General features: G+C 36.7%; 1 protein-coding gene and 1 pseudogene across 10 annotated transcripts in view; one reads left to right on the forward strand and one right to left on the reverse strand.

Moving 5' to 3' along the window:
- Positions 1 to 23,755, reverse strand: part of FILIP1 (filamin A interacting protein 1) — a 296,630-nt gene that overhangs the window by 203,797 nt on the left and 69,078 nt on the right. The window lies entirely within an intron of this gene.
- LOC102950109 lies at positions 9,617 to 19,830 on the forward strand (annotated as a pseudogene).

Genomic DNA, 23,755 nt, shown 5'->3' on the forward strand with positions numbered 1-23,755 from the left:
TCCCACTGAACTCTAGACTGTTAGGTGAGAAACTTCTCACCTAAAGAAACTTCTCTAGTCTTTAAACCACTGTATTTTGGGTTTTTTTTTTTTTATGTTTTATTTTATTGTTTTTGAGAGAGAGAGAACAAGTGGTGGAGGGGCAGAGAGAGGGAAAGAGGGACTCCCATGCAGGCTCTATGCTCAGTGTGGAGCCCAATGCAGGGCTCAGTCCCACAAACCATGAGATCATGACTTGAGCCACAATCAGGAGTTAGACACTTAACTGACAGAGCCACAAAGGCATCCCTGGGTTCTCTTTTTTATTTTATTTTTTATTTCTTTAAGAGGATAAAACTTTTCCCAGTTTATTGTTCCTAGCTTAACCATGTTCTTAAAACATAGCTCAAGATTATTTATAGGAATACAAAAATACCCAGCACTGAACAAGCAAAATTTATCAACAGTCAAAAGAAGTATGAATGTCCTAAACACCCCAATTAAAAGTCAAAGATCGTCAGATTGGACAAAAAAGTGATACTCAACTGTATACTGGCTACAAGAAACTCACTTTAAATATAGGGGCAGAGATAGTTTAAGAGTCAAATGATGATGGGGCGCCTGGGTGGCTCACTTGGTTCAGCATCTGACTTTGGGTCAGGTCATGATCTCATGGTTTATAGGTTTGAGCCCGCATTGGGCTGTCTGTTGTCAGCACAGAGCCTGCTTCGATTCTCTGTCCCTCTCTCTCTCTGCCACTCACACGCAGTCTCTCTCTCAAAACAAATACATAAACTTAAAAAAAAGAGTAAAATGATGGAAAAAGATATTCCATAAAAACACTAGTCAAAAGTGGCCGTATTCATGTAAGACAGAGTAGATGTCAGAGCAAAGACTACCACCAGGGATGAAGAGAATCCTTTCAGGTAGTATCATTTCTCTGATTCTCTTCTAGCCTTCTTTGTCCTCCCAACCTTTTTTTTTAAATATGAAATTTATTGTCAAATGGTTTCCATACAACACCCAGTGCTCATCCCAACAGATGCCCTCCTCAATACCATCACCCACACTCCCCGCCCTCCCACCTCCCATCAACCCTCAGTTTGTTCTCAGTTTTTAAGAGTCTCTTATGTTTTGCCTCCCTCCCTCTCGAACCTTTTTTTTTTCTTCCCCTCCCCCATGGGTTTCTGTTAAGTTTCTCAGGATCCACATATAAGTGAAAACATATGGTAACTGTCTTTCTCTGCCTGACTTATTTCACTTAGCATAATACCACGTTGCTGCAAATGGCCAGATTTCATTCTTTCTCATTATCAAGTAGTATTCCATTGTATATATAAACCACATCTTCTTTATCCGTTCATCAGTTGATGGACATTTAGGCTCTTTCCATAATTCGGCTATTGTTGAAAGTGCTGCTATAAACATTGGGGTACAAGTGCCCCTATGCATCAGCACTCCTGTATCCCTTGGGTAAATTCCTAGCAGTGCTATTGCTGGGTCATAGGGTAGGTCTATTTTTAATTTTTTGAGGAACCTCCACACTGTTTTCCAGAGCGGCTGCACCAGTTTGCATTCCCACCAACAGTGCAAGAGGGTTCCCGTTTCTCCACATCCTCTCCACTCCAGCATCTATAGTCTCCTGATTTGTTCATTTTGGCCACTCTGACTGGCGTGAGGTGATATCTGAGTGTGGTTTCGATTTGTATTTCCCTGATGAGAAGCGACATTGAGCATCTTTTCATGTGCCTGTTGGCCATCTGGATGTCTTCTTTAGAGAAGTGTCTATTCATGTTTTCTACCCATTTCTTCACTGGATTATTTGTTTTTCGGGTGTGGAGTTTGGTGAGTTCTTTGGGTTCTCTTTTTTATAGGAGCTTAGCCTTACACAGACTGTTTAGAAAGTATATTATGAAGGGAAGGGTATAGTATTCAATGACAATATATTCTAAAAGGAGATAAATTTAATTTTTTTTCCATAGCTATCTTTTACTGAACCCTAGCCGAACATTGTACTAGCATAGAAGCCATATTAGTGGCCATCCCATATTCCTGGGACTTTTCAGTGTGCTCTGGTGAAATTCCAACTGCTGCTGTCTGCATCCCTGTCCCTCAGTGCTCTTCTTCCAGCTCTATGCAGGTGCAGACTTAAGTGCTAAGGAATTAATATCCTTAAGAGCAGCCATTAACCAATGACCTCCCAGGAGTTGGTGTATTAACATCCCCACTCCCTCACAGCTTGGGTGAAATAGCTTTAAGGTGTGTGCTTTGCATCAGTTTTTCAGAGTTTCTCTATAGAATTAAGCTCCAGGTACCTTTTGTGGTACCTGGCTTATCCATGCACTCTTTATTGGCTGTCTTCCAGTCACTCAGTCACTTGCCTCTACTTCCCTACCATATTTCTGAACTTCCCAAATAAACTAATTTCACTCAAATCATTGCCTTGGAGTTGCCTGTGAGAACCCAAATTAACATAGCCAGCTACTTCATATTCACCATCTCAGCTAAAACAATTCTTTTTTTTTCTTTTTCTTTTTTCTTTTTTCTCTTTTAGAGAGAGAAAGAACACAAACGAGGTGGGGAGCGGGGCATAAGAGAGAGAGAATCCCAAATAGACTCCATGCTCAGCACGGAGCCTGATGCAGGGTTCAATCCCACAACCTTATGGTCATGACCTGAGCTGAAATCAAGAGATAGACCCCAGGGCATCTGAGTGGCTCAGTCGGTAAGCGTCTGACTCTTGGTTTTGGCTCTGGTTGTGATCTTGCATTTCGTGAGTTTGAGCCCCACATTGGGCTCTGCACTGACAGAGTCTGCTTGGGATTCTCTCTGCCCCTACCCCTACCTAGCACACTCTGTCTCTCTCTCTCTCTCTCAAAATAAATAAACTTAAAAAAAAATTGTTTTTAAAGAGTCCTACACTCAACCCACTAGCCACCCAGGCGCCCAGCCAAAACAATTTTTTCAATATAGTCTTTATTATTAGATAGTATTATGTTATTTTTATGGATGAAGAAATAAAACTTGTGAGAGGTAAGGAACTTGACCAAGGTGAGTGTCAGAACTAGAATTAGTTGGAACTCAGGACTATCTCACTCATAAGTTTTTGCACGTTCCAATATACTAGGCTCTACCAGAACTGGAAGTTTTCTAATTATCTATTGATTCAACTTTCAGTAGATGATGATGTTGGAAGTTTTATGATTGGATGATATATTTTCAGGGAAATTAGACAAAATATATTCTACATTAGCCTATAATATTTTGTGTTTTAAAAAAGACATCTGGTAACATTTGTTGTTAGACATTTTTTTAGCCTGAACAGGAAAAAAAAAAGCAATTTTCAGCTGCTTGCTAACACATATTATGTAGCCCTATTTAAATTAGTCAAATCCTCACCAGAGCTACTTTGGTTGAATAAATCTACTTATTAAGAGTCTGTATAGATTCTTTCATTTGGCAACTTAGCTCTACTCACTTCCTTATCAAAACTTTAATAGAGAAAACGGTAGTAGGTGAATACACATCATGACATAAATAATTCATAAGGCTTGGGGCTCAGGAATTTTTGTATCTGAACAATTAATCAATCTACCTATGGAATTAATAGAATTTTGGTTTTAGGATTTCAGAAGTCAGTCAACAAATAAATTTTGAGATATTTGATGAGACAAAGTTAACCTTCCTACACTTTCCTTAATGCAAGTACTCTTAAGACTAATTCTATAGGAAGCAGGCACACAGAGAGGATGATGAAAATTTAAGGAAATGACAGTTTCTTTACCATGTATTGTATTAGCAATTTAATCTGTGCATTCTTTTTAGATTTTAAGTTAACAGTCTGCCAGGAAACACCCTGCAAAGTTGTCACACACGGGCAATATACCAGGTTAATAGAATGTTGGAAATAGCATGGAAGTGTTAGGAGATCTCAGAGAAAAAAGCTGTTTACTCTTCACCACCACTAGATATAATCTAAACATTACTTCCCTGAAAGGATATGCAGTGTCACTTACATTCAGCCTAGGCAATTGCATTTCTCTCCTGGTCTTTGCTGAACTTTGCAACATGAACGTAAGCTTTGGTTATTTGAGGTAAACGAACCCTGTGGTCATGCCTGTTTCAAGTGAAGCTAATGTCAATAAGGACAGGCATGGAGGAGAAACTAAAAGCCCCAAAACACTTATTATCTTCACAAAATGTAATGAGTCAGTTCCTACCCTTATTGATGTCAGATTTTTATAGGGAACATTACATCACATAAAGTCTGAAGAAGAATGGAAGCCAGAATAAACAGAGCCATGCATCAAAAAGTCTTAAGTCTCACAGCAGACAGTGTAGCTAATGTAGTCATATTCATAGAACTTTTTATCCAGACTACAGCAATAAAACAGAAATATGCACATTGGAATATATTTATCTACCTCATGAAGTGTATAACATTTTATGTACACATGTAAATAAAAGGACTTTGCCTGTCTCCAGAAATGTACACGCTTTTCATTTCTCTAATGACTCACACATGAGGTTGCATAAAGTTTAATTAAGTCGTGAAATGTAGAAGATATATATACCAAACATATTTCATCTTAAAATTAATTTTGCCTATTTAAAAAAAAAAATACTCAACATTCCATAACATATCCTCATTTTAAGCTCTCAAGACTTAAATATTATTTCATTGAGAATGTTATATTGCTTGAGTTTTAAAACAAAGTTAAACATTAAGAGTATCAGTAATGGGATAGTAGTATTGTGATTATTATTGTTTTTTTAAGTTCTCATTTATTGGTGATATAAACAAGCATTTACAGGCAGAATGACACAATCTCTTGGGTCTGCTTTACAATGTTTCAAATACTTTGGAGAAAATAAAAGTTTGGGGGTATTGATGAAACAACAGTGCAGAATGTTGATAATTATTGAAGGTGGAAAATGAGCATGAATGGGCTCATTATATTATTTTCTCTCATCTTATATATGTTTTAAATTTCCATTATAAAAACATAAAACAAGAAAAATATTAACTGAATAAAAATCACACAGTCTCTATTTAAAAGAGAAAGTTAGGAGCAGTAACAGTGAGATACAGCAATTTATATCAATAGAGATGGTGTAATTTTGGTTTTATGCTTTACAATGACCATAGTAGGTACTTTCTGTGATAGTATTAATTTAGCATGCATCTGAAAGATTTTAATTACATATGGAAACTACATTTTTCTTAAATACGTTCAAAAGCTATCTTAAAGTATTTATAAAAAGTCAACTTTGGAACTAAAAATATGATCTTTTTATAAAAGTAAAATAGTCTCATCTTTATCATTTTCCATATGTTTGGAAGGGATTTACAAAGTGGGACAGCCCCTGGGGTGAAAAATCCCAGAGAAATCCCAGATAGAGGTGCATCTTAACAATTCAGTAACCCTGTCTATAGTTCCTCTTTGCACAGAAGTTCTGGACATTTTTCTGGCAGAGATTTTCAGGCAGCATTTGTTGATACATATTTTCAAGCATCTGGTCAATAATATATAAAATAATTACTAAATCATATCTCTTGTTTATAACATGCAAGAGAAACAAAATATGTATTCATGGCAGGTAAGTAATAGAATTTCATGTTAGTTTAAATGGATTTTAACAATGGGGTTTGTGGTTCTACGTTAGGCCTCATTTACATCTGAAGAAAAAAGTTCTTAAAATTAATACATTTGTTTTTCAACAAAATCATTTGCTTCATCAAATGAACAGGTTGTTCTTAACATTGATGAATTGTGCTTGAGTGCCACCTGGTGGCTCTCTGCCTCCATACAGCAGGATTTCCCTTTGATCCTGGGCCTGAGAAAACCCTTGCACCAGCCTGGCATTCCAGATGCCAAATTAAAATAAGACATTATTTGCCAGACAAATAGATCAACTACTCAAAGACTGTAGCATCCTGAACCTCATAACACAATAATATCTTTATTTCATATTCATCCTCTTCATACTAGTTCAAATCCTGTATGTTCAAGTCCAAATATTCCCAGCCTGAGAGACTCTGCATTTTCTACACATTCTTCACATTTTGTAATGTCTACCCTGTTATTTATAGCTGCAGTCACAGCTGCCTCTAGATCAGTGGTTCTCAATCTTGAATGCTATTTGAATCATACTGAGTGTTTTTTAAAAAATGACAGACGCCCAAACCCAGAAAATCTGCTATAATAGGTCTGGAATGGGGCAACATGAATCAGTAAATTTTAAAAGCTCTCCAGGTGATTGTAAACTGAGCCAGGTCATTTTGTAAAGGATTGTTTGTTCTTGAAAGGTGAGAATTATTTCTTCTTCATCTCTGAGAAAGTACATTGTGTTGAACATACTAAGAACACAATATATGTGACAAAGATAAAGCAACTTTAGAGTCTACATGTTTGTTTTAAAACAAGGCAAGAACTGGTCCATCTGCAGAATCTTTGATTCATGGGCTATGCTAAGAGTATGCCATTGTCCCATTCCCCAGAAGACAAACTAAGGGTACAAATAGCTCCTTTTTCACTCAGTTCCATGCAATTCAATAAAAAAATTTAGTATCCAGATATTTTTTAAGTTAAGAACTACATTGTGGCAAATTTATATATATAGCAACACATACATAAAATCATGAATCACAATATTATTTATAATAGAAAAATATCAGAAATAATCCAATACTTATTTATGAGGCTGGTTGAATAAATTATAGTATGGAGTACCATGTGAGCATAAAAAGGAAAATAAGAGAGATCTCTATGAGTTACTACGAAATTATTTCCACCATATGTTGATAAGTAAACATGACAAAGTCTGAAATGTCTATTCTATACTCCTTATTGTGTAAGAAAGAGAAATACATGTTTGTTTTGCCAAAAACAGGAAATAAAGAATAAACAAAATAATGAAGACATTTACCTTTAGAAGACAGGTGGGAAATAGAAGAAATAAGGATGGAGTGACATTCTGTGAGCACACCATCTCACATAGTTTCAACCTTTGAATCATATAAATGTTTTTACATAATCAAAAATTAAATGACAGTAAGAAAAAAAAATTAAATTGGCCATAAACACATATACATGGACCCAAATATATCAAAGTATATTTAATATAACCAAACAGAAAAAAGAATTAATTCAAGTAACTTTTGAACACATTACTATACATGCTTTAAAAAATTTTTTTAATGTTTTTTTTATTATTTTTGAGAGAGAGACAGAGAGACAGAGACAGAGTGCAAGTGGGGGAGGGGCAGAGAGAGAGGGAGACATAGAATCTGAAACCTGCTTCAGGCTCTGAGTTGTCAGCCCAGAGCCCAATGCAGGGCTCAAACTCCCAAACCGCGATATCATGACCTGAGCAGAAGTTGGATGCTTAACCAACTGAGCCACCAGGTGCCCCTACTATACATCCTTAGTGGGATATATTCTATGAACAAAAAGAAAAGAAATATTTACTTACTATACTACTCTTAGTAGTCATATTGTATTAAAACTCTAAAACTATTCTATTGTAGGATACTGTAAATAACGTATTATTGTTACTATGATCCAAGATTTTCAGTATAAAAAAGTTACATATAACTTTTTATATATAATATATATATATATGGCAAGCATATATATTAAACAAAAGCAAAGCTAAACCCTAAAATGTTAAATTTGTAATATTTTAAAAACTAAATTAAAACAAAGCAATCTCTTAGCCCATAAAAATAAAAGTATATCCAATTGGAGCTACAATCACATAGAAAAGAATTTTTCCAAGTGAGTTTTAAAAATAAAATGTGATTGCATATCTCTACAGAAATATACCCTAAGGATGAAAAGAACTGCAAAATAAAAAAAAAAAAAAGTAACTCTTTTCAGTAATCATATTGTAGACAATATGAAATTATTCTGAAATTGTTATTCAGGATAAAGCCAATGACTATGCGATATGCTAATTCTTTCATTCCTGGTGTCACTGAGAACCAAGGTTCTTGGCATGGAGGAAAAGAAATAAAAATGTAAGACAGAAGCTTTTAGTAAAAACCCTACAGTCTTAAATTTGAATTGGTTGTATTATTCAGGATATATTATTGGATGTACTATTCAGTATAATCGAGGATATAATTCTTCTTAAAAAGAAATTCCTAGCTCTCTCTATTGAAAAGGCCAGAAACAATGATTGTATCATTGGTAATGAGCATCCCTGGAGCTTAGACTATGTTAATCTAAATACCATTTCACTCTAAAAAAAGAGAAGTAGCTGGTTCCAGGTCTAGGGCAGAGATAATATAAAGCGAACTTGGAACCTCTTACACCACAAGGCAAGGAAATGCTCAAAGACTAGTGAGGGCATGTCTTGATTAGAAGAGGCTTCCATTAGCTAAATCTGGGATAATCTGAGCATCAAAGAAGACCAAAAACAGTAAAGGATTAAAAAGTCAAGTTAAAAATAGAGTCCCTAATGGCACACAAAAGAAATAGAGAGGTAAAAGAGGTGGGGAGAATGTTGACAGGAAGAAAAACTCTTCTTTATAGAGGAATGACAGCTAATAATTACAAAGGAGTGAAAGAATTTTCTTAAACTAATCACTTTATCTTCCATAGCCTAATAACTGATTTAGGTGAGAATCATTAATGGATGATAAAACTATTGCTTAAAGGTTGATGGAAAACAGTATATTCACATGGTCTCTAAGTACCCTATGAAATACTTACTAATTTCAAAGAGAATATACCTTCAGAAAGGAGCCATCTGGCAGTCTGCCCTTAACCAAATGATTATATATTTTGCATCACCAGTAGGAAGACAAACTGACCTACTGAGCTTCCTGATGTCATGTAGTAAGTACACATCAACTATGATTCAGCCTCACCAGAAATATTTAATTTAAACCTAATCAAAAGGAAATCATAATACAAATTCATAATGTGAGACATTTACAATGTCATGAAAAACTAAACAAGGTAGAAGGAATGTTCTAGATTTAAAGAGACATGGCAACAAAATATGATGTATGAATCTTGATCATACCCAAAAAAGCAAAAACAGCTATAAAAGTTATTTTATGTACAGCTAGGGAGGGGCAGAGAGAGAGAATCCCAAGCAGGCTCTGAACCACCAGTACAGCTCGAACTCACAAACTGTGAGATCATGACCTGAGTCGAAGTCAGACGCTTAACTGACTGTGCCACACAGGTGCCCCCAAAATTGCATATCTAAATGAAAAGATTTTGAGTTAATAATGACCTTAGAAATCACCTAACTAAACCTCCTCAGTTTGTAGATGAGAAAACTGATTCAGAGATTCAGTGGCTTGTCCAAATTCAACAAATGTTTAGTGCAAAAGCTGTGAAATCTAAAGTATACAATCCATAGTGGTTTCCATTAATCCATTTATTGAGCAACTCCTATATGCCAAGCAGTCCTACTTCCCATTTGAGATGAACCAAGAAGAACATAATAAATGAGGAAATGCATATATAACTCAATCATTACAAATTTCAAATTTAAATTTAAAATTGAGCAAAGGAGAAGGCAGAAATGCTGGCTTTAAAGATGGAGGGGTTCATGAGCCAAGGCACATGGACAGCTACAGAAGCTTGGAACAGCCTCAGCTGATAGCCAGCTGGGAATGGTGACTGCTCCGATCCACACCTACAAGGAACTGAATTCTGCCAACCATCTAAATGAGCAAGGTAAAGAATTCTTCCCTAGAGCTAACAGAAAGGAATGCAACCTTAATGACACCTTGATTTTAGCTCAGTGAAACTCACAGTAGATATCTGACCTACAGAACTGTAAAATAATAAATTCGTATTGTTTAAAAAAAAAAAAAAAACGATGGTTATGGGGCACCTGGGTGGCTCAGTCAGTTGGGCATCCGACTTCAGCTCAGGTCATGATCTTGCGGTTTGTGAGTTCGAGCCCCGCGTCGGGCTCTGGGCTGATGGCTCAGAGCCTGGAGCCTGCTTCCGATTCTGTGTCTCCCTCTCTCTCTGCCCCTGCCCCGTTCATGCTCTGTCTCTCTTTGTCTCAAAAATAAATAAAAGGTTAAAAAAAAATTAAAAAATAAATAAATAAACATTAAAAAAAATTTTTTTAAACAATGGTTGGACAAAAATAGGAACCAGGGATTTGTTAGTTCATATAACTGGAAAGGGCAGGTGTGGAGACTTGAAACAGGTCTCAGGTACCACTGGAATAGAAGTCAGATTATGTTTACTATTTATCTTCATATTTTGGCTGTACCTCTCTTTGTATGAGGGTCTCTGTGTTTCTATTTAGAGACAGATTTCCTTCATGTCACAGAGGTTGGATACAGCCACGGAAACTCCAGAACTACTATTCAGCTCAACAACATTAAAGAAAACAGAGGACCTCCCTTTTAGTTTCCATATGTAATATCACATAGAAGGTTACTAATTGTCCCAGATCAGATCATGTTAAAAAAAAAAAAAAAAAAAAAAAAGACAAAAAACAAAACCTGGCCTGAGGGTCAGAACGCTGTATTTGGCCAGATTTGGGTCACGTGCAACCCCACTGTCCACTAGTAAGCTGACACATAACTGACAGCCCTATCACTCCTGCCTGCCTACCCCCAACCCCTCCAACCACATGGAGCAAGATAAGGGCAGATTCCCTAAGATGAAGGTGAAAAGGAACGCCAGGCAGACAAAAACAAAAGAAAGAGGTAATAACTACAGTGAGTAAACAACAGGAACAAATTATAAAGGTAAAAATGCATACGAACTATTCAGGAAGTAGTACAAACTCAATTCTGGTAAGGTTCCAGGGAATAATGAGAGAAAAGGTACTTGGGGCTATATTGTGAAAGTTAGTAAAATAGTGAAACATCAGGCAGAAGAAAGTGGTACCTATTAGGTAGAAAGTGGAGAGCCACCAGCTTTAAAAACAAACACACAATGGCATGATTTAATTTGGGTTGTGGGAAAATTATCAGTCATCAGTGTATAAAAGTGTAGTCCTAGGTCCACCAACATCAGAAATTATCTGGGTACTTTGTTAAAAATGCAAAATCCTGAGTCCTACCCAAATTTATCAAATGAGAATCTCTAAAGGTGGGTCACAGATAGCTGCATTAGAAATAAGAACCACAGGGACACCTGGGTGGCTCAGTTGGTTAAGCATCTGACTTTGGGTCAGGTCATGATCTCATGGTTCATGAGTTCAAGCCCCATGTCAGGCTCTGTGCTGACAGCTCAGAGCCTGGAACCTGCTTTAGATTATGTGTCTCCCTCTCTCTCTGCCCCTCACTCACTCACACTCTGTCTCCGTCTCTCAAAAATAAATAAATGTTAGATTTTTTTTTCTTTTTTAAAAAAGAAAGAAAGAAGCACCACAGGCATTATTTCTACATTCTAAAAGCTGAGAACAAATAGGGTAGAATTTTAATAGGAAAAATGTTTAACAGTATACATTTCCAAAATGTTTTAGATAATTAAAAACCTCCCACTTAATCCTTATGCATTTTGTCTGTTACTACTAACTAGCAGAGTGATGGGTCAATAATTTAACTGCTCTGAGCCACAGCTACCCAGTCTGTGAAAAGTAAAATTTGGACTAATAATTAATCTCCTTTAACATTATAATACCATGATTTTTAAATCCTGTTTCTTGAAATATTTCTACATCCCTATTCAGTAAAAAGTTAATTCAGCAGGCTTGGGTTGTTACTCAACCCTGCCCATTCCAAAGAAAGGGCAATCCCTCGATGGCCCTGGAAAATAACTTCTGCCTTGGGATATCCTGCCAGATGAGAGGGCTTTTATACACCTCAGGCCTTGGGCCATGTTGCATCAGTTTGGCCTTTGTGAGGCTGGATCCCCATATAAATTTTCCAAAGAAAAATACTGGATACCAAGGCTCAGGAAAGTTTCCCTGGTTCACTACTTTGCACATGTCACACGTCATTGATGGGAGAAAAGAGCATCCAACTACAGCTACACTAAAAGACAACACCTAGAAGCTCATTCCTGGACTTCAGCCATGTGTATTTTCTCAATGCTGATTTTAATCTTCATCCTTCCACTGTAATAAACCATAGCCATGAATATAACAGCCTTTCTGAGTTCTGTGAGCCTTTCTAGCAAATCATCAAATCTGAGGTTGGTCTTGGAGACCCTTGACACAATCAGCATTTCAACATTACACTTTCAGCGTGGTTTCCAATTCAAGTAAGCTTAAATATTGTTTAAATAAAACATTCTGTATTAATTTTTCATTCTGCTGCCCTTCAACTTAATATCTATTAGAAATATATCCTAAAGAAATCATAATGAAATAAAGAAAGCCATATCTTAATTTAAAAGCTAATTGCAGTATAGTAGAAAATTGAAAACAACCTAAAATTTAAATAATCTAGGGATGCTTTACTGAATGATAATATGTCCATTTAGTGGAATAGTTATTAAAATGGCTTAAAAAATTTTTTTAATGTTTATTTATTTTCAAGAGAGACACAGACAGAGCGTGAATGGGGGAGGGGCAGAAAGAGAGGGAGACACAGAATTCAAAGGAGGCTCCAGGCTCTGAGCTGTCAGCACAGAGTCTGATGTGGGGCTTGAACCCATGAACCGTGAGATCATGACCTGAACCAAAGTTGGACACTCAACCTACTGAGTTACCCAGGTGCCCTAAAATGTTTAATTAAAGAACACAACTGTTTCCAAACCGTGTATGCATATAGACAAAAACTAAAAGAGAACATGGACAAACAGGAGATTGTTTACTGTAGTGTTCAAAGATTTTTTTTAATTTTTTTAATGTTTATTTATTTTTGACGGAGTGAGACAGAGCATGAGCGGGGGAGGGGCAGAGAGAGAGGGAGACACAGAATCTGAGCAGGCTCCAGGCTCTGAGCTATCAGCACAGTGCCCGACATGGGGCTCGAACTCACAGACCGCAAGATCATGACCTAAGCCAAAGTCGGACGCTCAACTGACTGAGCCACCCAGGCGCCCCTCAAACATTTTATACTGATTATTGTTGCTATAATAAAATTGTTTTTATAATAAGTAAATATTTTAAGTGCCAAATTATAAATGTAATTCTCTGGTTCACGGTACTAATTCAATATTCTTAATATGAATAATAAAAATCAAGATCACTGACACCATAAACCATCCACTAACTAAAATAGATATTGTAGGCTCTAGGTGGAACCCAAGTCCCTACACAGGATTAGGAAATAAGAGAGAGGGGCAATATGGAAAACATGCAGTGGAAAGGGATTGGTCACAGGGTCAAACCCACACATTGAGTACCGGCTTTACCTGCCTCTAGCTGTGAAGTCATGAGCAGTCTCCTTCACCTTGCAGAACCTGAGTTTCCTCATTTGTTAAATGGGAACAATAATAAAGGCTTTACAGAGTTACCACCACAATAAATGAGTAAAACACTTAATGCAGTGCCTGCACAAGAAAAAGCTAAATAAATGTTCAGTCTCTGCCTTCTCCCTCAATTCTACGCTCAAAGATTGCAGATGTTAATCTATAAAGTTTTTTAAAGTGCTTTTCCCCTGTGACACCTACTTTCCATATCATATTAATTATGAAGGTATTTATTCTCATGGCATAAAGAATGGTGACCCAATAGATCTGAAGAGAAATCTTAATTTCTAGGTGATTGGTAACACATACATCACTTTTTTTTCACTTAGGTAAGTCAAAAATCCAATTTTGAAAATCAAATAATCTCATCTGAACCTATTACTAATTTTCAAATCCAGAATAAAGCAACTTTAACACAACAAATATTTATCAGAGGCCATTAACGAGTCAAAAACAACAATAAAAATAGAAAAATAATAATAGGTAGGGATCTTACCACAGCCACTGTCACTGCTTTCCAAAAGCTTCTGGGCATTGTATTTTGCTAAGGAATTCAATGATGGAAATTTTTCAAAATTGTTTCTTTCTTTTTAAGTGCAAAACAGAAAATTGTGGTCAAATTGTCTTTCCATGGTTATTTCAAAAGCAAAATAAAATGATAGTGCACAAATATTTTCATGCAGTTTGCAAAGTTGCATAGTGCATCCATCCAGTCTATCTGACATGTTACTCTATGTTTTTGTGTGGGAAGTAATGTCTCTTACCAAAGCATGCTCTTTATTTGGTCAAACAGAAGATTCGGAGAAAAACAAGTAAGGCAATCTTCATTTTCTTACTAGTGGGAGTCAAGTCTGCATTGAAGAAATATTTGTCATGCTCACCACATTTTTGTTATATACTTGTCTCACAGAGCCAGTGTACAACTTTGAAGAAAGAAGAATAGCTGCTGTGTATAATGCTGGAAAAATACTCCCTGCTATCCAACTTCCCTCCTACAGAATAGCCAGGCCAATCTTTCTGAAACATAACTTTGAATTCTGAATCTTGCTCAAAATTTCCAAAAGTCTTCCTTTTGTCTTTTGCCTGACAGCCAGGCTGTCCAGCCCACCTTTAGTGATTGCTCCCACCAAAAGCCCCCCAATAACAAGGCCAAACTAGTCCACCTCTGTACTTTGCTCATCCTGCTACAACTGCTTAGAATGACTTTTGTCTAAATCCTAAGCATCTGTCAACACCCAGCTCAAGCCCTATCTCATTCATAACACCTTTCCTAGTCCTTGTGGTTCACACATTAGCTCTGTCTGAATGCCCATAGCAGCTTTTGTATGAACTCTTCTTTTGGTATTTAATAAAATACTCTCTTCTACCCTTGCCATGTCTTTTTATGATTCACCTTCTACTGCAGCTGTTGGAAAATGCAAGTGTATACCACTCCCTCCTTTGTTAATAAAATGTTTCCCCCACCCCCACCCGTGTGGACTTTGGGGTTTGACTTGTTTTGACCAATGAAATAGTTGGTATGTAACACTTCCAAACAGAAGCTTTTAAAGGAATTGCAATATTCCAAAAGTCTCCTAGCTCTTGTGCCCTCCACCTTCAGAAAAGCATGTTGTGCATAAAGTTTTCCTTTAGTTTAGGTCCTAAAATAAGGAGATATGTGGAGGAAATTCAGCCTGCAGTTTGTAGAACAATCACAACATCCAACCAGTAGCTGACAGTATGGACCTGAACAAGAAATAAATATTTATTATTGTGAACTGCCGAGAATTTGAGATTGCTTATCACATAGTGAAAGACAACTGATATAATAACTATTATTTCATAGGTACTATGTCCTATATCCACAATATCTCATCTAACCAACACAATAATCCTATGTGTTAGCATACTTTATTATCCCCATTTTACATATGAGAAAATGAGAATAAGAGAGGTAAAGTAACTAATCCAAAACACACAATGCTGTAAAATTCTAGAATCAGACACATTTAGCTTTGAAGTTAGATTCCGTCACTTACTGAATATAGTATCATAGGCATAATATAATCTCACTGGAACTCAGTCACATATATAATAAAGATAATGCTTAAGTTCTTCTCACTGTACTTCTAATGGCTGTTGGGAGGACTAAATTAAATAATGTGAATGACCAAATAATTTAATAAATTAGTGAGTTTTAATTTATGTCACCTCTAAATTAGGCCCTGAGATAAAGACTTGGTGTGGGTAGTTTAGGAAGCACATGTAACAAAGTGGGGGAAATGAGGTGGAGAATGAGAAAAGTGAATAAAATGATTAGGTTACTATTTGGGGAAATGGGCTCAATCCCACAAAGATAGGTATATGTGGAATATGTATCAGATGGTCAAGTAAGTTCCTATCAGGCCCAACCCTTTCACAAATAACAACAACAAACCCCAGACCGAAAAAAAAAAAAAGCAAAGTCACTGGAAAGTGAACCAAAAAAGTGAACAAGTGGATTTTAGAAGAATCAAAACTTGGAAGAAGGTTCAAAAGAGATGAGTTTCCCATCATTATAGATTTTATCCTGAGGGCAGGGTAACATTAGCACTAAACAGTGTGCCTAAAATCTAATACAAAACAGTCTTTCTGGCCTGAAAATCAGAGGATGCAATTTAGAGCAGCCACAGATCCTAGTAAGTTGGGACAAATAAGTCAACCAGAAAGGAAGAGCCCTGAATTCCATTTATAAACTCTGCCCAAGTCTCTGAACCACACATGAATGGGGCGGAATCCAATACCTCAGCTAAGGACAAAAGGAATGAACAAAAACTTGAGCTGCTGCCCAAGAAAAAAGTGTTTACAGTTTAAATTTGGCCAGTTAATTTTCCACTTAAAAATATGATTAACAATCTTTGGAGAAATATAGAGTATTCACTACATAACATTCTACAATGTCCAAGATATAATCCAAAATTGCTCAATTTATAAAAAATCAGAGAAGTTTGGCCCATTTTCAACAGACAAGATTATTAACCAAGACCAATCCCAAAATGATCTAGATGTTCAAATTAGCAGACATGAATTTTAAAGCAGATTTTGTAGTTCTGCTCATTGAAATAAAAGAGAATATTCCTGTATTAATAAAAACAAAGAATCGCAGCATAAAAAATAGAAACTATTTTTAAAAAGAACCAGAAGAAAAATCATGAACTGATAAAAATGCACTTTTGAAAATAAAATCTCAATGAGCAGGCTTAACATCACATTGGATGTGATAGAAGAAAGAATAAGTGAACTTGAAGATAGGTCAATAGAAATTATCCAATCTGAAGGACAAAAATTTTTTTGTTTTATATTATCAAATCTCAAAACACTTTAGGACAATAACAGAAGTCTAACATACATGAATCAGAATCCCCAAAGGGAAGCACAGAAAGAGAAGGGGAGAAAAAATATTTGAAATATAATGGCCAAAATCTTCCAAATTTAGTAAAGGACAAAAATTTACAGATTCAAGATGCTCAACAGGAGAAATGCAAAGAAAACCACACCCAGACACATCATAGGCAAGCTGCTACAAAGCAATGATAAAGAGAAAAATTTTAAAGCAGTCAGAGAAACAATGATACATTGCCAATAGGGGCATAACTATTTGACTATGAACTGAGTTCTCATCAGAAACTTATAGAGATCAGAAGACAGTAAAACAATGTTTAAAGTGCTGAAAGAAAAAAAAACTATCAATTCATAAGTCTATATCTTTCTTGATATACTTGAAAATGTCTTTCAAGTATAAAGTTAAAATAAAGATATTTTTATGTAACAGAAAACTGAAAGAACTGTACTACAAGAAATGCAAAAAAAAAAAAGCAAAACTAAATTTCTGTGGGCTAAAAAAAAGTGAAACCAGTGGAAACTCAAATCTTCAAGAAGAAATTAGGAGCTTCAGAAATGATTACTTATAGATAAATATAAGAGACTATTTTTCTTCTTTTAAAACATAGGACTATTGGGGCACCTGGGTGGCTCAGTCAGCTAAGCATCTGACTCTTGATTTCAGCTCAGGTCAAGTTCTCACAGTCATGAAATGGAGCCCCATATCGGGCTCTGTGCTGACAATGCACAGCCTGTTTGGATTCTCTCTCTCTCTGTCTGTCTGCCCCTCGCCTGCTCATGCTTTCTCTCTCTCTCAAAATAAATAAACATACATTTAAAAAAATGACTCTCTTAAGCAAATATAATATTGTCTTGTGCAATTTACAATATATGTAGATGTAAATCTTACAACATCTGTAGCATAAAAGATTGAAAAGGATCTATAAATTTGCATGGGTACTACATTTTTTTTTTTAAGTTTTAATTTATTTTCTTTGAGAGAGAGAGGGAGACAGCAAGTGTGGTAGGGGCAGAAAGAGCAAGAAAGAGAGAATCCCAAGCAGGCTCCATGCTGGAGCCCAATGTGGGGCTTGATCTCACAAACCATAAGATCATGACCTGAGCCAAAACCAAGAGTTGAATATTCAACCAACTGAGCCATCCAGGCACCCCGGTTTTGACATTTTTATGTCAAGCAGATACCTATATATCATGACATATTTACATTATATATATATATATATACATATATAATGCAAAGAGTTCTAGCCAAAAAGTTGATAAGAAAATAAATTTTTTATACATTTTTTTAATGTTTATTTAAATTTTTTTATGTTTATTTATTTTTGAGAGAGAGAGAGTGTGTGAGCAGGGGGAGGGCAGAGAGAGAGGTAAACACAAAATCTGAAGTGGGATCCAGTCTCTGAGCTGTCAGCATAGAGCCCATCATGGGGCCTGAACTCACAAACCATGAGATCATGACCTAAGCTGAAGTCGGATGCTAAACCGACTGAGCCACCCAGGCATCCCTTTAATGTTTATTTATTTTTCAGAAAGAGAGAGAGAGTGAGAGACAGAGTGCAAGTGGGGGAGGGGCAGAAAGAAAAGCAGACACAGAATCTGAAGCAGGCTCCAGGCTCCAAGCTGTCAGCACAGAGCATGATGCAGTGCTCGAACTCACAAGCTATGAGATCATGACCTAAACTGAAGTTGGATGCTTAACCACCTGAACCACCCAGCAGCACTAAAATAAAATTTTTTTTAATATTCAAATAATCAAAAAAAGGCAGACAAGGAAGAACAGAGGAATAATAGAGAACACAAACAGAAAATAATAAAATAGCATCCCTAAGTCCAACCACATCAATAATTACATTAAATGTTAATGAACTAAATACTCCAATTAAAAGGCACAGATTGCTAAAATGAATAAAAAAGTAAGACCCAACAATCTTCTGTCTACAGGAGATATACATTAAATATAAAGGCACAGGTTGAAAGGAAATGGAAGGAAAAGATATGCCATACAAATAATAATCATGAGAAGACTAGAGTGGCTATATTAATATTGGACAAAATAGACTTCAAAAAGCATCCCACCAGAGAACAAGGAAGGTAGAGTCACCTCTGCTTTCACTGGAACAAGCACTTTTGGTACAGAGGAAAGTGCTCAGAAAGAAAAACAGTGATAGACATAGTGTCAAAAACTGTGTGCTGCTGTAGGTGAATTTAGTTGAGCCAAGGGGATGTGAAGAGGCTATCAGTGGCATCTACTACAAAGTGAATGAATAAATCAATTAATAAATAGTGGTCTCATAGCCATTGCAGTATACAATGAGTTGTATAGAGACAGTGCTGTGGCAAGTGAGAGCCAGACAGGCACCTGGTGACTGTGCCTCACTGAGGAAAATAAACATGGACAGAGGAGATCCTTAGAAGCCAAGAGGCGAATGTCATCATGTGCATTTTTTTATATGAAATTTATTGTCAAATTGGTTTCCATACAACAGCCAGTGCTCATCCCAACAGGTGCCCTCCTCAATGCCCATCATGTGCATTATTTATGCAAACTCTGGGGGGAGCACAAGAGGAAGAACCCAGATGCTTCAGTCAGCTTCTCAGAGTTTCTAAGAAGTGCTCAGAGAGGTGGAAGACTATGTCTGCTAAACAGAAAGAAAAGTTAAAGAAGACATGAAAAAGGCAGACAAGGCCCATTACAAAAGAGAAATGAAAACTTATTACCTGCCCCCCTTACAGGGGAAACAAAAAAGAATTTCAAGGATCCCAAGGCACCCAAGAGGTCTCCTCTGGCCTTTTTCTTGTTTTGTTCTGAGAATCACCCCAAAATCAAAGGAGAACATCTTGGCCTATCCATTGGTGACATTGCAAAGAGACTGGGAGAGATGTGGAATAATAACACTGCAACAGATGACGAGCAGCCTTACAAAAAGAAGGCTGCTAAGCTGAAGAAAACTATGGAAAAGATACTGCTGCATACTGAGCTAAAGGAAAACCTGATGCAGCAGCAAAAATGGAAGTCATCAAGGCCAAAAAAAGTAAGAAGAAGAAAGAAAAGGAGAAAGACAAGGAAGATGAAGGAGATGAGGAGAAAGAAGATGAAGAAAATGCAGATGAAGAAGATGATGATGATGAATAAGTTGGTTCTAGTGCAGTTTTTTTTTTCTTGTCTACAAAACATTTAACCCCCTTGTACACAACTAATACCTTTTAAAGAAAAAAAAATTGAAATGTAAGGCTGTGTAAGATTTGTTTTTAAACTGTACAGTGTCCTTTTTTGTATAGTTAACACACTACCAAGTGTGTCTTTAGGTAGCCCTGTTCTGGATGTATTTTCAGCAACCACTAACTTTGGTACAGTACAGGGGTTAAAATCGGTATGGAAATTTAAAGCAGGTTCTTACTGGTACATGGTAGAAACTACTTATGTAGGGAGATGGTAGTTTTTTGATCTTCAGTTGTCTCTGATGCAGCTTATGTGAAATAATTGTTGTTCTATTAACTGAATACCACTTTGTAATTACAAAAAAAATGTTGCAGCTATTTTGTCGACATTTTGAATGTTTCTAAATAAATACAAATTTTTATTAAGAGAAAAATAATGGTCTCAGCAAAATAAGATAAACAGAAAATTTTTCTGCTACAAACATTTAGAAATAGTAGACAAATGTAATAAACATTTTTTAATGCACAGTCAAGTTCCACAAAAAAGGACCAGAAACAAAAAATCCAAGTGGCAATCAAATGACCTGATGCTACAGCTAGAGGGAAGGGAAGGAAATTTGCAGGTGGACAAGAATAGATTTTACAACTCAGCAGGGTCTTGACTTAATTGATTGACAGAAAAAGTCCAGGTCCCATAGTTACAAGATGGTCTCCTTTCTACTAACAGACATTCTTGACCTCTCATTCATTCTTTAAAGCCCTACCCAATTGGGAAAAGATTCTGTGTCTGTCATGTTTCTTTCTACTATAAGCAATGAAAACTGAGTTGCGAATGGGGAAAAGTGAGTGAGGAGGAAGAGGGAATTCCTGACTATGTAAATGAGACTTAAGGCCTTCTTTCTGGATTCCACACTCAAATGATGTCAATATGACCTGTTCTTGATCCATCTCTCAACTTTTCTTTCCTGTATGTTGCTTTCTACATGGAGATTTATTCCACCTCATAGCAAGATGGCAATCAGCATCTCTAAGCTTACTGTTCTACTGCTTCTTGTCCAACAAATAAGAAAGCTTCTTTTTCACTGTAGACAAACAAAACTTCTGACTCTGTTTAGTGTAAATGGGTGACATGCCCATTCCTAACCAATCACCTCAGAGATGTAATATTTTGGGGGAAGGGAGAATGCAATATTTTGATTTTCCAGTTAAATCATATTCCCACTCCTAGAACACAGGATGGAATCACCCACTTAAGCTATTGTAGGAGACACTTTGGTACCCCCTTGTCCCTCTTCTTATTTCATTTTCAGCTGTGATAGAAACTTCTGTGCATGCTAAATCCACCCCTCCTCAACCACCAGCCCCATGTTTCTCTACTTTTCTGCCCACTGCTTTCTAAAGTTTGAAAAGTTTGCTCAATCCACACACAGGCACAGGCCAAAAGGGCAGAGGAATTAATGTCCCTGGTGGCAACATTCAATCAATCAGAGATGAGGATAGAAAATAATTACAGATATTACAAACCTCCAGTTCCCCAACCTTCTATCCACTTGGGACAGGTCAAGCCTTACCATCTACTCTAAAGAAATTCCTAAGAGTCTTTTACACTTTCTGGTCAGAGTGCCAAAAGGTGACAAAACTTGGATACTGATTCAGCTCCTTTTTTTCCCCTCTCTTCCTTTTTTTTTTCAAAAGTAATACAAGTTTTAGGGCATCTGGGTGGCTCAGTCAATTGGGCATCCGACTTTGGCCCAGGTCATGATCTAGCAGTTAGTGAGTTCAAGCCCTGCACTGGGCTCTGTGCTGACAGCTCTGAGCCCAGAGCCTGCTTCAGATTCTGTGTCTCCCTCTCTCTCTGCCTCTCCCCTGCTTGCACTCTGTCTCACTCTCTGTCTCTCAAAAATAAATAAGCATTAAAAATTTTTGTAATAAAAAATTTTTAAAAAGTAATACAAGTTCAAATTCATCAACTCTTTATTCTTCTGAGAATTACTTCCACAAACAATACCCTGCCACCCTTTAGCTACTTGTACATCATGTACCGCCTCCCAAAGTTTCTGTCCTCCTCTCTGTCAGAATTAGTTTTGAGTACAAAGGCTCTATTCAGGTTACCTTGATTTTATTACCTTTTGATTAATATCCCCAACCAAAAGCTCCAAAGCAGTACAGTATAACATTATCTTCCATTCCCCTCTCCAACTTTAGACTTTATGTTGTATAGGATCCAGAGAATGACCATGAGCACAAACAGTACAGGAATTTGTATTGTTTTCTTAACCAGTAGCCAACTTTAATCTATTCAAGAATCTCTTTCACCTACCCCAAAACATTCTATACTTCTTTTGTTTAGTTAAAATCCCTCTGTAAGAAAAATGAACTATTGGGACCTCATGAAGATAAAAAACTTCTGCACTGCAAAGGAAACAACAAAACTAAAAGGCAACCGACAGAATGGGCAAAGATATTTGCAAATGACATATCAGACAAAGGGCTAGTACCCAAAATCTATAAAGAACTCACCAAACTCCACACCCGAAAAACAAATAATCCAGTGAAGAAATGGGCAGAAGACATAAATAGACACTTCTCTAAAGAAGACATCCAGATGGCCAGCAGGCACATGAAAAGATGCTCAACGTCACTCCTCATCAGGGAAATACAAATCAAAACCACACTGAGATACCACCTTACACTGGTCAGAGTGGCTAAAATGAACAAATCAGGAGACTATAGATGCTGGAGAGGATGTGGAGAAACGGGAACCCTCTTGCACTGTTGGTGGGAATGCAAACTGGTGCAGCCGCTCTGGAAAACAGTGTGAAGGTTCCTCAAAAAATTAAAAATAGATCTACCCTATGACCCAGCAATAGCACTGCTAGGAATTTACCCAAGGGATACAGGAGTGCTGATGCATAGGGGCACTTGTACCCCAATGTTTATAGCAGCACTTTCAACAATAGCCAAATTTCAACAAGAGCCTAAATGTCCATCAACTGATGAAAGGATAAAGAAGATGTGGTTTATATATACAATGGAATACTACTTGGCAATGAGAAAGAATGAAATATGGCCTTTTGTAGCAATGTGGATGGAACTGGAGAGTGTGATTCTAAGTGAAATAAGTCATACAGAGAAAGACAGATACCATACGTTTTCACTCTTATGTGGATCCTGAGAAACTTAACAGAAGACCATGGGGGAGGAGAAGGAAAATAAAATAGAGGGAGGGAGCCAAAGCATAAGAGACTCTTAAAAACTGAGAATAAACTGAGGGTTGATGGGGGGATGGGAGAGAGGGGAAAGTGGGTGATGGGCATTGAGGAGGGCACCTGTTGGGATGAGCACTGGGTGTTGTATGGAAACCAATTTGACAATAAATTTCATATTAAAAAATTTTTCTAAATAAATAAAATGAAAAATTATCTTTTTTCGTGAAAAAATAAAAATAAAATAAAATAAAATAAAACAAAATAAAACAAAATAAAATAAAATAAAATCCCTCTGTAGGAAACATTCCTGCTTCAAACGTGTTAATCTCCCTCTTTAACCAGAAAAATGTAAACAATCTCTTACCAAACATTTTCTTGCATCTTACATTTTCTGGATCATAGCCTAATCCATCAAATGTATGGGTATGTAAGCTTGTTAAGAATGACATATCTGTGCTGCCAGCTTTGGGACTAGATCAACTCAAGGTCCCAAAGAAGTTCCCACTGAGTATATTCCTTCTGCTAACTTAAACACGCAAGCTGCACCAAACTGCACTTCACTCCAATACCATGCTAATACCAGCATGGTTATATCTCATGTCTCAAAAGTTGACTTGTGCCCAGGTTTTTGTGTGTACTATCACAGGAACAGATGGCACTTTCCTCCTCCAACACTGCTAGATAATTCCT

The sequence above is a fragment of the Panthera tigris genome, chromosome B2, assembly GCF_018350195.1.
Source record: "Panthera tigris isolate Pti1 chromosome B2, P.tigris_Pti1_mat1.1, whole genome shotgun sequence".
NCBI classification, from domain to species: Eukaryota; Metazoa; Chordata; class Mammalia; order Carnivora; family Felidae; genus Panthera; species Panthera tigris.